Raw genomic sequence first — 13842 nt, 5'->3', positions numbered from 1 at the left:
CAGAAGTGGTAGAAAATATATTGTTGCTAGGAAGGTAGAAAGTGTAGTGTTAAGGCAGAGACATTGTGAACTAATTGCATGCTTGTATTCTAGAGCAGGTCTAGACACCAGGTAATATCTGTGGGACGTTTGCAATAAGTTGGCGTGAAGTAATAATCGAAGATTTTCTCCAAATGATGCTCCTGTGTGAGTGAACCTGATGGATGTAACTTGTTACCTACTACACCTTGTGAGATAGGAGAATGAGGATATGTGGAAAGGAAAAATTGCCTTTGAGGGGTGATTAGAATATCGTCTTTATGGCTGCCAGTTTGTAGATAACTTGTTAATCCCCTCAAGAACTGAGGCTTGCTGCAGTAAAGGATCTCACTGTTCTGAGGTTAAATGTTACAGTAAAACAGTTCAGTGTCCATTTTAACCAGCCTGCCTTGTGTAAATATAGTGGCCGTTACTTAAATTGGTTCTTGGCTTTCTATCCAGTAGGGTCAGATCTTTAATAAGGAGGAGAGACGAAAGGGCAATTGAAGAAAAATATTTTTACTTCTGAGGAGACACAGCTGCTGGTTGCAGTGGAAGAACAAATTGGGATTAATCATAAAATACTGTAACTTGGTGGTGTGTGTATTCCTGTTCTTACTCTGGGAGGATGGTGGCTCTTGTCTGATTAGCAACCTTTTGAACATCTGGCTAAGCAGCTTTAATTCTAAAAGCATTTTCCCTACTACAGTTGATCAGCATGCATGTTGGACTCGGTCCCTAGCTAGAGAGTGGCTGACATGGTTAATGAATTAGTTTGTCACTCATGTTTTGCCAATTTTTAGTGCAAATCATTCTCTAAAATATACTAGGTATAAACTGTTAGTGAAATAGCAAATACTTTGTTGAGATATGTCTCAAGTGGTGGAACAGAGATTATACTTAACGGAAAAATTAATGACGTATTTTGCAACAAGTCATAAAAAGAAAAGGAGTACTTGTGGCACCTTAGACTAACCTTAGAGACTAACCAATTTATTTGTTAGTCTCTAAGGTGCCACAAGTACTCCTTTTCTTTTTGCGAATACAGACTAACACGGCTTTTACTCTGCAACAAGTCATGTTACAGATTTCACAATATCCGCTCTTTAACTTTTACCTGTTGCTTCAAGTTACCCAACAAATACTATTTCCACTTTATGGTATTTCCTATGTGTTTAAGAGGGGCAAAGGAGTGGGAGGGTGCAATCCCGTGGTAGTGTTGTACGCAGTTAGGGTGGAGCAGGTGGTAACTTATTAGAGCCATTTAGATTATGATTGTCCAGAAGGTGGCCACTTCTTGCTTTGAAAATAATTTGAATCTTTTTACTACCTTTTCCCAGGGCTTGCTTTTTAACTTTTTGAACTACTGTGTATATAAAGAATGGGTAGGGAGAGCTCTTTACATGTAAAAAGTCAAGTTACTAGCCCTTCATTATAAACTGAAATGAACTGTGAACATAGATGGTAAATTTCTGATGCTATCAGTTGAAAGGTTTTTAATTGAGAAGGCTGCTAGATATATTAACCATTATACTATATACTTTAGGGTGAAGGAACAGATACAGAGTGAAGTAAGGAATCAAATACACAGAAGTGTCTTTTAGTAACTGGTGACCAAACAGGAAAGTCATTAAAGTATCTGAGGGTGTCCTGAATGTTTGACCGTATATAATGTCTTTAGTCAGTCAATTCCATCACTGCTTACTATAGGAAGTTCCGGCATTTGTTTGACTGTTAATTTTTTAGTGGTTTTTTTTCCAGTGAATCCTGTCACCCCGTCAAATTCTGCCTGCCACCTCCCTTCCCCACTCCCCTTATTTTCATTGAGTTTGTTACTCCAGGAGAAATCACACTGAAATTGATTAGTAGAATCTGGCCCTCAATGTTTTCCCTCCTTGTTTATCCTACATTGTTGCAAGGCACCATCTGTACAACAGCAGTTTTACAAAGTGTCTTTTTTTATTAAATCCTTGGTAATGATGGAGTTGAGATTGAGAGAACTTCGCAATATATTTGCAGTAAAATTCTATATGTATTCTTCCATAATCAATAGAACACTTGGTAATTAAAATGCATTTGAATGCCAACACTTTTGTTTGGAGCAAGGGCATTCAGGTTGTGACATTACCCCTGCTAAGCTTAGTGCTTGTGATTCTTTAGTGCATTGAAACTTGCAAAAACTCTGTGCTTCAGCAAGAAATAGTTTTGTCACTAGTCTGCTGGGTCATGTGAAACAGAGCAAGTGGAGATGCTGCAAAATCAGCATATATGTGTGTGACATGAATTCCAGTGAATCAAAATACAATGGGAAAATCTAATTTCAGCTCTGCTAATCTTGAGTATCCTTAGTTAGCTATAACAGCAGTGAGATATAGTAAGAACATGTCTAAGGCAATAGCATTCTTTGATCATGTTACAAGGTTAATTTGATGAGACTTGTATCATATTGTTTATATTGGACTACATCCTGCTTTTGTTGTAGGAGTTCTAGTACTTAGAATTAGAATTGGTGGGTGTCAAGGTGATATCAGCCCACAGATGTTAACTGTTGTCACTTTGTAGCTGTCAAAAATGCATCAGTTGTAAAGTCAATTTAACAGGGAGCCAATTTTAACTGAAAATTTCTGGGCTTGCATATTCACTGAAGTGTAGATTACACCTGTAATTGTGATGCTGTGTGTCATCTTTGAGCATTAAGTGTACTTCCTGTAAATTATAATAGAACTAGATATACGAGGTCTCTGATGGTCTGTTTCTGGGAACTTTTGATATTCAGTGCAGTTTATATCGCAAACATTCAGAAGATGGAACTGTTCTCTTCCATCTGTTGTGAGGAAAGATCTGTTGTGTGATGCTGCTGAACTTAAAACTCGAGATTAAAAATGAGACTAAAAAATTCACTCAAATTCAAAGCAGTTGTAGAAAGAACTATTTGTTCCACACCAGAACCACTAACCCAAGAACCTATCCTTGCAACAAAGCCTGTTGCCAATTGTGTCCACATATCTATTCAGGGGACACCATCATGGGGCCTAATCACATCAGCCACACTATTAGAGGCTCGGTGGCCTGCACATCCACCAATGTGATATATGCCATCATGTGCCAGCAATGCCCCTCTGCCATGTACATTGGTCAAACTGGACAGTCTCTACGTAAAAGAATAAATGGACACAAATCAGACGTCAAGAATTATAACATTCAAAAACCAGTCGGAGAACACTTCAATCTCTCTGGTCACTCGATTACAGACCTAAAAGTTGCAATTCTTCAACAAAAAAGCTTCAAAAACAGACTCCAATGAGAGACTGCTGAACTGGAATTAATTTGCAAACTGGATACAATTAACTTAGGCTTGAATAGAGGCTGGGAGTGGAGGGGTCATTACACAAAGTAAAACTATTTCCCCATGTTTATTCCCCCCCTCCAACCCCCACTGTTCCTCAGACGTTCTGGTCAACTGCTGGAAATGGCCCACCTTGATTATCACTACAAAAGGTCGGTCGTGCCCCCCCCCCCCCCCCCGCTGGTAATAGTTCACCTTAAGTGATCACTCTCATTACAGTGTGTATGGTAACACCCATTGTTTCCTGTTCTCTACGTATATAAATCTCCCCACTGTATTTTCCACTGAATGCATCCGATGAAGTGAGCTGTAGCTCACGAAAGCTTATGCTCAAATAAATTTGTTAGTCTCTAAGGTGCCACAAGTACGCCTTTTCTTTTTGTTCCATATTGAATTCCTTGAACCACAGCACAGTATAAACAGACGCGATTTTTTTAACCTGATTGCTAGTTTTCTTCATGTCAGACTGTTGAAACAGACCTGCACCTGACTAGTCAGGTGCATGTCCAGATACTAACACACTGGCTTTCCCATGCCAGATAAGATGACTGGTTCATCAAATCTGATATCCTGCTTCCTGCAGTGGTTTATATCTGATGCTTCAGAAAAAGTGAGTACTTTGCATTCTAGTTCTCTAGTGTTGTGTATGCAGGGAGTGAAAGAGTTGCAGCATGAGCAATTCAACCCTGAAGCATGGCATTTCATTACCGTTGGCATGAATAACTACAAAGTTAATAATGGTGACTATATAGCTATAGTATTTGACTTGTCTTTCTGTAGATTATCCTCTGCAGTATTTCCTTTTGATTTCTGAATGTACTGGTTAATTGAGTGATCCTTTGTGATGGGACATGGTGAATGAGGGGTTGACTTTTTTCCCTGTACCGTTTATAGTTTAATACCTCGAGTTCTCCCTACCTAGTTATTTTTCCCTTACAGGTTAAATGATCCTAGGTTTTGAAATCTCATTTTATGAAGGTCATCTGCTCTTCTTTGTCCTTTATTAATATTGATTGTAGCCTGTATTTTCAAAAGTGATTAATTTTGAATGCCTAGTGTGAGATACCTTAAAGGGACCTGATTTCCAGAGGATGGGCACTCGTCACTTGCTGGAAAGCGGGCCATTTAAGGTGTCAAGATGGGCACCCAAAATTGCTCGATATGTGAAACTTTAGCATTGGTTGGGGTAGTGCTTGGGAGGTGCAGTGGTGGACCAGGAGAGCCCCATTGTGGTGGGCACTTGACAAACACAGAATAAAGGATGGTCCCTACTCTAAACAGCACTGAAATACAGGGACTAAAAATAAATGCAGTACTTGGATTGGAGTGTACTATTGTTTGATACGCCAGGGGCCACGTGACTAAGTGGCTAAAACGGGAATGGAGTTGAGTCTGAGTTCTCTTCCTGATACTTCTGGTTCACATGGACTTCAAACAAATCACTAATCTTTGTGCTTCAGTTCACCCATCTGTAAAACAGGGGGAGCTGAGCCAATGATGACTCTTAAGAGGCTTCTATCAGTTGAGAGCCAATCACTGTAATGAGAAAATTCTATTATTTTGTGATCTGCATCAGTTATCTAAGTAAAACTTCAGCTATCATGCTGTTTAATCCACAAACGCATTTAAATTAGTCTAGAATCTGACTGTTATTGCTAACTGAAATAGTCTAATGCCATCAGACTTCACCAACTCTCTCCCCACCCCGTCACTGGCAGCAAAGAGGAGATGGAGGAAGCAGCCACGTTGGAATTCAGAGAAGTAGGAAAGGGGATTGCTCAGGGAGGGTCAGTGGGCAGACAAGAGCCAAGTGTGGGTGTCTGCTCCGAGTGGCAGGAATGGAGGTGTGTGAGAGCAGACTGGGGATAGAAACAGGGTGTCGGTGTCCTGTCACCCCACCATTACCACCCCTGGTGGAGATGCAGAGGTGGTAGTACAGCAATGGTCCCCAGCCTTTCTGTGGGAATAGCAATATGCTGTGGCGGGCACCAGACATTCTGCCGCCAAAATGCCGCTGATGAGCATGGCCGCCGGAGAACCGGCTGTTGAAAAGTGGCAGGAAGCGTCGCCAACGAGAAATGGGAACGCTTCTCGGCAGCATTTCAGCAGCCGGTTCTCCAGCGGTGTGTCCTGCGGGCACACAAAAATGCTCTGACAGGCGCCATGGCACCCCCAGGCACCACATGGGGGACCACTGTAGTACAGTTATGAGGAAACATCTCAGCTAGCGTAAACAGGTACAGCATTTGTGTTACAAAACAGTCTCCCATTAATTTAATCTAAATAGTGGTGCGCAATTCCCATAGTCCTACAAGTAAGGCTCTTGGGATGTATTGGGGTCTGATCAGTCACTTTTCTGCCCCCAAAACAAACACTACTTAATTGAGGGCTCACAAGATGCAAGTCAGTCAGCTTCCCTCTCCCCATCTTCACACCCTGGTAAGCAGGGAGTTCACTGAAATCAGGGGCCCAGGAGAATGGTATTTATGGTGGCTTCTCACTTTGTATATTACATCTCTTTCTTTTCTATTTCCCTTGGAATATCTGCTGGTCCTGACCTTCTCAAGTTTGTCCTCAGCTTCTTCCTTAAAGGCTTTGCCCTCCCTCAGGGCTTTGGGTTAGGTTTTTCCTATTGCTCTTTTAGTTAATACCAATGCAAAACCTTCCAGAAGCATTCAGAACACATGTCAAAAGTTGGTGACTTGCCCACAAGATTTTTCATTCAAATACAAAAGTGATTATCAAACTGCACATGACAAGACATAAATTAAACTCTGCTGGTTTCCATGGAAGCCCTTCACAGCTTGTGCAGCTGATATGGCACAGTTCTGTTTTGTAGCACTATTAAATGCTTGTGCAGGGAGTGGGAGTGAGGAACAAGAAACTTAATCATTTCACTTATGTGTACATTAGCACAATCTTAATGTGGAATTCAGGGGTTCTAATCTTCACACTGAACTCCCACTAAACAAAAGTGCTTGTATGTGTTGGCTGCTATGAGAACTATAGCTTTTTCAAAAAGAATTATAAGAATATCTCCCCACCTGTGAGTTCTTCTCCTGACAATAGAACTCCTGCTGATGTAGTTTAACAGTTTCAGAAGTATAAAGCTATAGATGTCACAGGCCTGCTTTTGTTTGCAACTACCAATTCTGTGTTTGAAGAAAAGGGAGGGAGAATAAAAACTTATGCCGAATTTGCGGGAGAGTGGGTGGATCTCCTATAATTACAAAATATTTAAGAACAAGAACTACAAGATGGTAACTTTGCTTCATAAAGTATGAATTATATTTGGTTCCCCAGCTCCTTCAAATTTAAAAAGTTTCAAGGATGTAGCTGAAACGGACTAGCAAGAAGTTGTAACAAAGGTACATATGCAGGTTTCAAGGTAGGAAAATGGTAGGAGAGTACCAGTGTCACAACTTCAGTGTGTGTGTGTGTATATATATAATATATATTAAAAACTATTTTGAGGAGTGTGTGTGTGTGTGTATATATAATTATATATATATAACACTAGAAAAATAACTTGGTGGTGGGGAGGGGTAACCTGGAAACAAACTCTGTAATGCCAGACTTGAATTTCTACTACAGGACTGAATCTAAATAATAATGACTTGTCAAATTTATGTAGAGATCTCAATGTTGTTGCTCTGCAAACCTTGTGGAGAAGAAAAGAATGGAGGCTGGCAACGGAAGCAGGCATTCTTTTGACGGGATGTATGTTAATAAGATCTTGCCTCACTCATTGCAGGTGCTCTAAGAAACAGCAATTAGGCAGATGTAGTTCTCTTGGGGAGAACTTGACCTGATGTACTAATGTCAAAAGTAAAGTTGGGGTGGGTATTCAAGGTTTAAGAGCCAAGTCAAAGGCTTTAGTCTCCTCCAGGAAAAAAGTAAAAACACCTTATTAACACCTTGTCTGTGAAAGCAAGATCTTGCTGTGAAGGGCATGCAGACATGAGAAAACATGGGCAAGATGAGTACGGTGAAAACTGACTGGAAAACTTTTGGAAGAACTCCAGGATGAGTCGGTAACAATATCTTATCCTTGTAACTCTTAGGTTTTGACTCTGCTGTGGAGACTAGACTGGCATAGTTAAATTACTATAGCTGTACCAGCATAATACCATGTTGAAGACACCGCCTTTGCCGACTGGAGAGTTGTTTCTGTCAGTGAAGGAATACCACCTCCACAAGGGATAGTAGCTGAGTTGATGGAAGCAGTCTTTTGTCAACTTAGCTGTGTGTACACTAGGAGTTAGGTCAGCAAAACTACACCACTTGACATAATTTTTTTTTCATACCCCTGGCCAGCATGGCTATTGTCAATCTAATTTAAGTGCAGGCCGGCCTTAGTTTACGCTGGATTATTTAATACACTCTGAAGATTGCTCAACTGAAGTCTCTCTCGTAATGGGGATAAAACCTTTCACATAAAATTTAAACTCACAGCTAGCAAATGGCTCAAAGGTTTCATCACCTTTGTATAGATGGGGCTGATGGCCTCTGAGAGGTGACCTGCAAAACGGGGAGGCTGGGTTCTTTATCTACTGTGAAACTGTTGCACAGTTCAGTTGCAGCTACTATAGAAGTGAAACCCGAGTACTTGACAAGGAGGGTAAGAGAAGGGTGGTGTGACTTTTTAGTTAGCACTTGTGTAACAACACTTGGGGAAAAAGCTGTTGGCTTTCATCACTGTAGCCCTCCATTTAGCACAAGCGCCATTTTCACATCTGAGCTGCTAACAGGTACACACAATCGAAGACCGATGTAGCATTTCTGATATTTCCAAGGGGCGAAAATATTTTAAGTTTATTTTTCGTACAAAACAGCTACAAAAAGGCACCGGTCCTTCCTTTATTCTTGGTCACCTTAGGGAAGGTTTAAATGCCTTTCTAGCTCCTTAGGAATCTGACTAGTGGGTGTGCAGAAAATAAATTCTTAGATGTGATAATGAAATGCAAAAATAGCCAAGTAAACTCAGGTTGTGTATGCTGGCAAGTCTAGAAATCTTGCACCTTCGTACTAGCTGTAGTGCAGTCTATTGATAGTAACAGCATAGAGAGCACTAACATAGGCCAGCTCAGAACAGAGGTAGATGGCATGGTGGTACCAGTGGCCAATCTACTCTAGTGCTTGGCTATTCTTGATAACATCAGTGGAGAATGGGAGAATAAGAAAAGGTTCCATGCAAGCAGGGTGTCTGATGGATAAAGACTTTATCTTCTCTTTACCTCTCTATTTGGGCTAGTTTAAGCAGTTAGGGGACAAGTCAAAGGATCCCTTTCAGCCTTCTCTCACCAGATGGCCAAACCTGAATGCCCTTCTAGTAGATTCTCACAAGAAGCTGAGGAGCCAAACTCTCTTGCAACAAACAGCTGAGGTTGATGGAGTAATTGTGTTATATTCTGTAAATACACAGTAATTTGTGGCTATTGTGTTTAAAAATACTGCATCTAACTAAGACTTTTCTAATATGTAGATGTTGCCAAGTGGCTTTGACAGCTTTTATTAAATTAAAAGGCAGTGTTGAATTTACTAAAGACTGAATTTAACTGAGGGGAGTTAAGTATTCAATGTTGACCCTAAGCTAAATATTGATTAGGGCCCAATCCTACTGTCCTTACTGAGAGGAAATCTTTGACTGATTGAGATTTGCCTCAGTAAGTACTACAGAGTAAGATCTATAGTATATCATTCTGAGTACTTCTATCAGAAAGCATTATTAATTGCCAAAAAACTCTGAAATTGTACATTAATGTCACACTTCTGCTGATGTTTCCCCTTGTGTATTCCACCAAGCAGAAGATAAGTGTGCCGACATACCTTTGTGGCATCCAAGAAAGATGCTGAACACCTGGCATTAGAAAGCTATGTCCCAGTTAATATTTGTAAACTATTTAGAACATTCTCACATCTTTGTGTGATTTAACAAAGGATGAGGAGTTCTGTCTGTAACCACAGCTGTTGGAGTTCGGAATAACTTCAGAAAATGTTTCTTACCTTGATCAGCCTCCATTTCCTGCCTTATTGCTCTGGGGTTTCTATATCAAAAGGGTTGGACTATCAGCAGTTAACAAAACTCATGCTCATTGGAAGCTTGAATCTAGTGGACTGTTGAATATGCATTGTTATAGCCATGTCATTCCCAGGATGACAGAGAGGCAAGTTGGGTGAGATGTCTTTGGACCAACTTCTGTTGTTGAGAGAGACAAGCTTTTAAGTTTCCACAGAGGTCTTCTTCAGCTCTCTGTAAGCTCAAAAGCCTTTCTCTCTCCCTATCCCCCCCCGCCCCCCCAACAGAAGTTGGTCCCATAAAAGGCTGTCAAATAGGCAGATAAAATCAGGAGATGCTTTTTCCAGTCCAGGAAGATAAAACTGAATCTGATGGAATTCAGCATTTCCTCGGGGGAAGACAGTAGAATCGGGTAAACATCAAGGAAATGTGGTAAATCGATTTATGTTCAGCCCAGAGTATGACTAAATTTGCAGAAAGATCAGCTGAGAACAACCCACTCCGTGTTGCTGCAAGGCCCTTTACCTGCAATGCAGTGCTATGCAACTGCAGCTAGGTGGTGGAGACAAATCCTTTTTCTCCCTCTCTCTCGCACAAAGCTTTGCTGCTTTCAGAGAGAGCCAGCACTCCACCGGTGGTGTAGGCACCTCTGCTGCCTGAACAATCCGCCAGCTGATTTGATTTTTTTTTAATGGCTCTTTCGAAAACTGTTGGTTCGTCTTCAGGGGTATCTTTATCAATGGGAGTCCGTGCTTCGTGCAGGTAGGCTTTTCTTTTGTCTCATGTGAACTACTGCTCTTCTTAAGGGCTTCCTTGGGGGGGAGGACTTGTGTCCCTAGATGAAGACTTTTGTGGATGAAAAGTCCATGAAAGCTCTCAAGCTTGCTTTAGAATACTGCAGCTCGACGTCATCTTTTCTTCTTCCTTAAAATATTATCTGATCATGTGATTGCAGAGGCAGGCTGCAAATCTAGTTAATTCTTGAGATTAATTTAGGAGGTAGAGGAAACAAATATAAAAATTCAGGGTGCATTTTAGTGCAGTATTGAGCATGGTAGTTATAAAAATCACAATCTCTCTAAATTCTGCTGAGTAGCTATAGATCACCCAAGTGTGATTTCTTTCTAGGCTTCTTTTAGCATTTTTATTGTACTGACAGCTATTTGCTTCTTACTCCCTCATTTTAAATACAGGCAATGGGGCTCTCGTTCTCTCCTGCAGCCCTTTCTGCCTCTTTGTAGGCTAGGCTGTCTGAGTGAAGGATGCAGACAGGGTGGATGTTATGAGGGTTTTTTTTTGTGTGTGAATATTTGGGGGTTTGGTTTTGACTGAATTCTTGTTCTTTATTTAGTAGAGAGTTAAATCTTGTTACTTACTTTGACCATTAGGGTCCCCTTTTGATCTGGCCCTGCAGTTGGCATTTTAGAAGTCAGGCTATTATGGGGAGTCCGATGCCTTCTAATGAATTTGAGTAGTAGAGCAAAGATGGTTTGGAGGAGAGAGTTTTTAAATTTTAAATGGTATGATGATCTGTCTCCATGTTATATGTGGCTAATAATAGGGGAATAATTAACTGTAGTGTAGAACGGTCATGTCTTGCAAGACTGAATCTCAGCTGTGGGACAGTGCGTGATGCAAACTATAGGGTGCATCAGACGCCAGATGGTCAATAGCCATGACATGTTAGTTCCATTTAGGATGGGGGGGGAGGGGCGTCATAAATTTCCAGCAGAATGGCCTAAGTCGTTTCTGATAACTTCCTTGATGCAGGAAGAGCACTGCAGAGTACATCAGTGGTTTTCAAACATTTTGTTACGGACCATTTAAGATGAATCTTCTTGTGGCCCCACGTTCTCATCCGTATCCCATACCTTCCCTGAAGCAACCATGTGGTACTTGGTTACATGAAGGAAAAAAAATCTTAGGGCAGTATTGAGGAGACTGAATGTGATGGGTGTGGCTGCTGGATTTAAATTCCCTATTCAGTCTGCTGTCTCCCTGGTTGTAAACTGGGTATTTATTAGCACCCAAACTCTTCTCATTGTTGCAGCTCCCAAGGTTCCCATCCATCATAGCACATCTGGATTACTGAAACCTCTTTTTCTGGCCTTGACTGTGCAGTCTTTCCCCACTCAGATCCATTCAGAATGCTGCTGCAGAGACAATTTTCCTAGCCGGTTGCTTTGACCATCTCACCCCTCTTTGTATCCCTCCACTGGCTCCCCTTCTCTAGCACCTCAAATATAAGCAACTTGTCTTCACTTTCAGGCCTCTTCAAGGCCTATCCCCTTCCTACCCATTATTTTATTATTCACTCCATCATCCACTTGCTAAGTTTTCAAACTGGTCCTTGAAAGGAGCAACATCCTTAAAGCCACTTCATTGTTGTTCTTCAAATCCATCCTTAAAACTCCACCTTGCTAACAGGTAGTCTGCTGGTGTGCTGAGACAGCTACCTATCATGCTGACCAATATTGTTTCCTTGTACTCCCCCATATCTCTGTATCCATCTGTGTCCTGTCTTAGGACAGGACCACCTTTTCGTTCTATGCTTGTACAGCGTCGAGCCCACTGGGCTCCTGATCCATAAGGAGTATTGCTAGGTGCTATGATAATATAAATAACACAGCCCTAGCCACACCACGTTCCTTTGCGGTTTGGTTCTGTCCTCTTGTATTTGCTACCTGCCCTAGTGTTGGGGTAGCATACAAACTTGTTCCCTTTCTAATTTTCACCAAATAAAGTGACAGACTTGAACTAGCTGTGCAGGGTGCAGAGAACTGCTTGGGTTTTTTCCGTTTATTTTTAGCTTAAAGTCTTGAACTAGGCCAAACGACAGTATTGGGAATCATTGATTATTGAATACAGATAGATGCATCACGGTAGTGTGGTAATCTGCTGGAAATGTTCGTGTGGTACAGTTCAGGACCAGTGATCTGCATGACTTGTCAAGTGCTGAATTCTTAAAGCCCTAGGCCTCATGATGCCCTAAAATAGACAAGATCAACTGTCAGATTCTCTGGAGAACAGCAATTTTGATAGCAGTTACATAAGTCTTAATAGGCTCCTAAGATTAATTGCCTTGTTCAGCTAATACAAAAAAAATTGAAATCCTCATGAGTAGTGCAGCATGTGCATGGGAAAGGGTTAAGTGAAACTTGCCTTCACATCGTATGGCCTTCCATTAAAATCAAACAGATCTCTTGTGCAAATGTAAATTGTAGAGTGTGCTCCATGCTGTCATAAGGTGACTAATGTGACTCCTATAGTTCAGTTCTGAACAGCTAAAACTGCAGTCCACATCTAATACTGTATCGACTGAAGTAACCAGCACTTGCCTCAGGCTTAGTCTACGCTCCAGAGTTAGGTCAACCTAAGGCAACTTATCTACATAATTACGTTAGTGTACATATTACAGCCTTGCTCTTGCTGATGTAAGTGCCCTACTACACCAACATAATAACTCCATCTCCACGAGCAGCTTGTGTCGGTGTAATTAGGGCGACGCAGCGTCGTGTAGAAACTGTTACTTGTCAATTTCTCATCCTGGAGTGGGGAGCCAGATGTGCTCTCAGCCCCCTACACCACCCCTCTTAAGCTGGTGGAAGTGTTCCAGGTGTGGAAGTGCACCACTGGCAAAAGGAGGGTAGTGTTGACATGAACCACTGCGGTGGTTATAAGTCAACGTAACATTTCTAATGTAGACATGCCCTCGTGATCGTTGTTTTTTTTAGCAATGTGGGAATAGAATTTTAAGCAAGGTGGATTGGAGGCATCAATTACTAACTTACGAAAACAATAGTTGTAATACAGTAGAACTTTAATTCACACTGAGTAAAAGATTCATTGTAAATTACTGGATCTTGTCTTAGTATGTCATGCTATAAAGAAAAGATGATGCATTGATATATTTTGTCAACTGTAGTTTTGTTTTATACTTACCTTCTAAAAATGCATTCTTAGTGATGTTATATCTTCTATTACTACAGCGTTCGTACAGTGCCTAGCACAACAGGGCACCGTTCTAATGGATGAACCAAGTACTACCATAATAAACATGACTGATACAGGGACTGCATGCTTACTCGTGCGTTATATAAGATTGGTAGGATAACTCTGTGAAGGGGGTTGATTAGCTCTGTAAGGTTATATGTCTAAGTATTTTTTGATTTGCTTTAAAACAGATGAGACTTCCCCTTTTCAGGACTTTAACTGGCCATTGCTAATGGCACAGTTAATGCAACTGATAAAGCACCTATTCTCTGCATTTCCCAGTACTTTATCACAAGGGGATGAAAACCTTCCTGCAGCCCTCAGTTAATAAGCATAAACTGAACACTGACAGCTAGCAACTAATGGAGAAGTGGGGAGAAAATGTTACTCTGAACCAGTTTCCATAGTTCCTTTGAGTATTTCTGGATTTAGAGGATATCATCCCTTAAAGGGACATTAACAGCTA

At 41.1% G+C, this 13842-nt stretch overlaps 1 protein-coding gene across 3 annotated transcripts in view; it reads left to right on the top strand.

Moving 5' to 3' along the window:
• SRPK1 (SRSF protein kinase 1) overlaps nt 1-13842 on the top strand; it is a 45539-nt gene that overhangs the window by 5067 nt on the left and 26630 nt on the right. The gene's annotated exons all lie outside the window — the stretch shown is intronic.

The sequence above is a fragment of the Lepidochelys kempii genome, chromosome 21, assembly GCF_965140265.1.
Source record: "Lepidochelys kempii isolate rLepKem1 chromosome 21, rLepKem1.hap2, whole genome shotgun sequence".
Classification (NCBI taxonomy): domain Eukaryota; kingdom Metazoa; phylum Chordata; order Testudines; family Cheloniidae; genus Lepidochelys; species Lepidochelys kempii.
The sequence above is the reverse complement of the archived record's forward strand: the minus strand, read 5'-3'. Positions and strand labels throughout refer to the sequence as shown.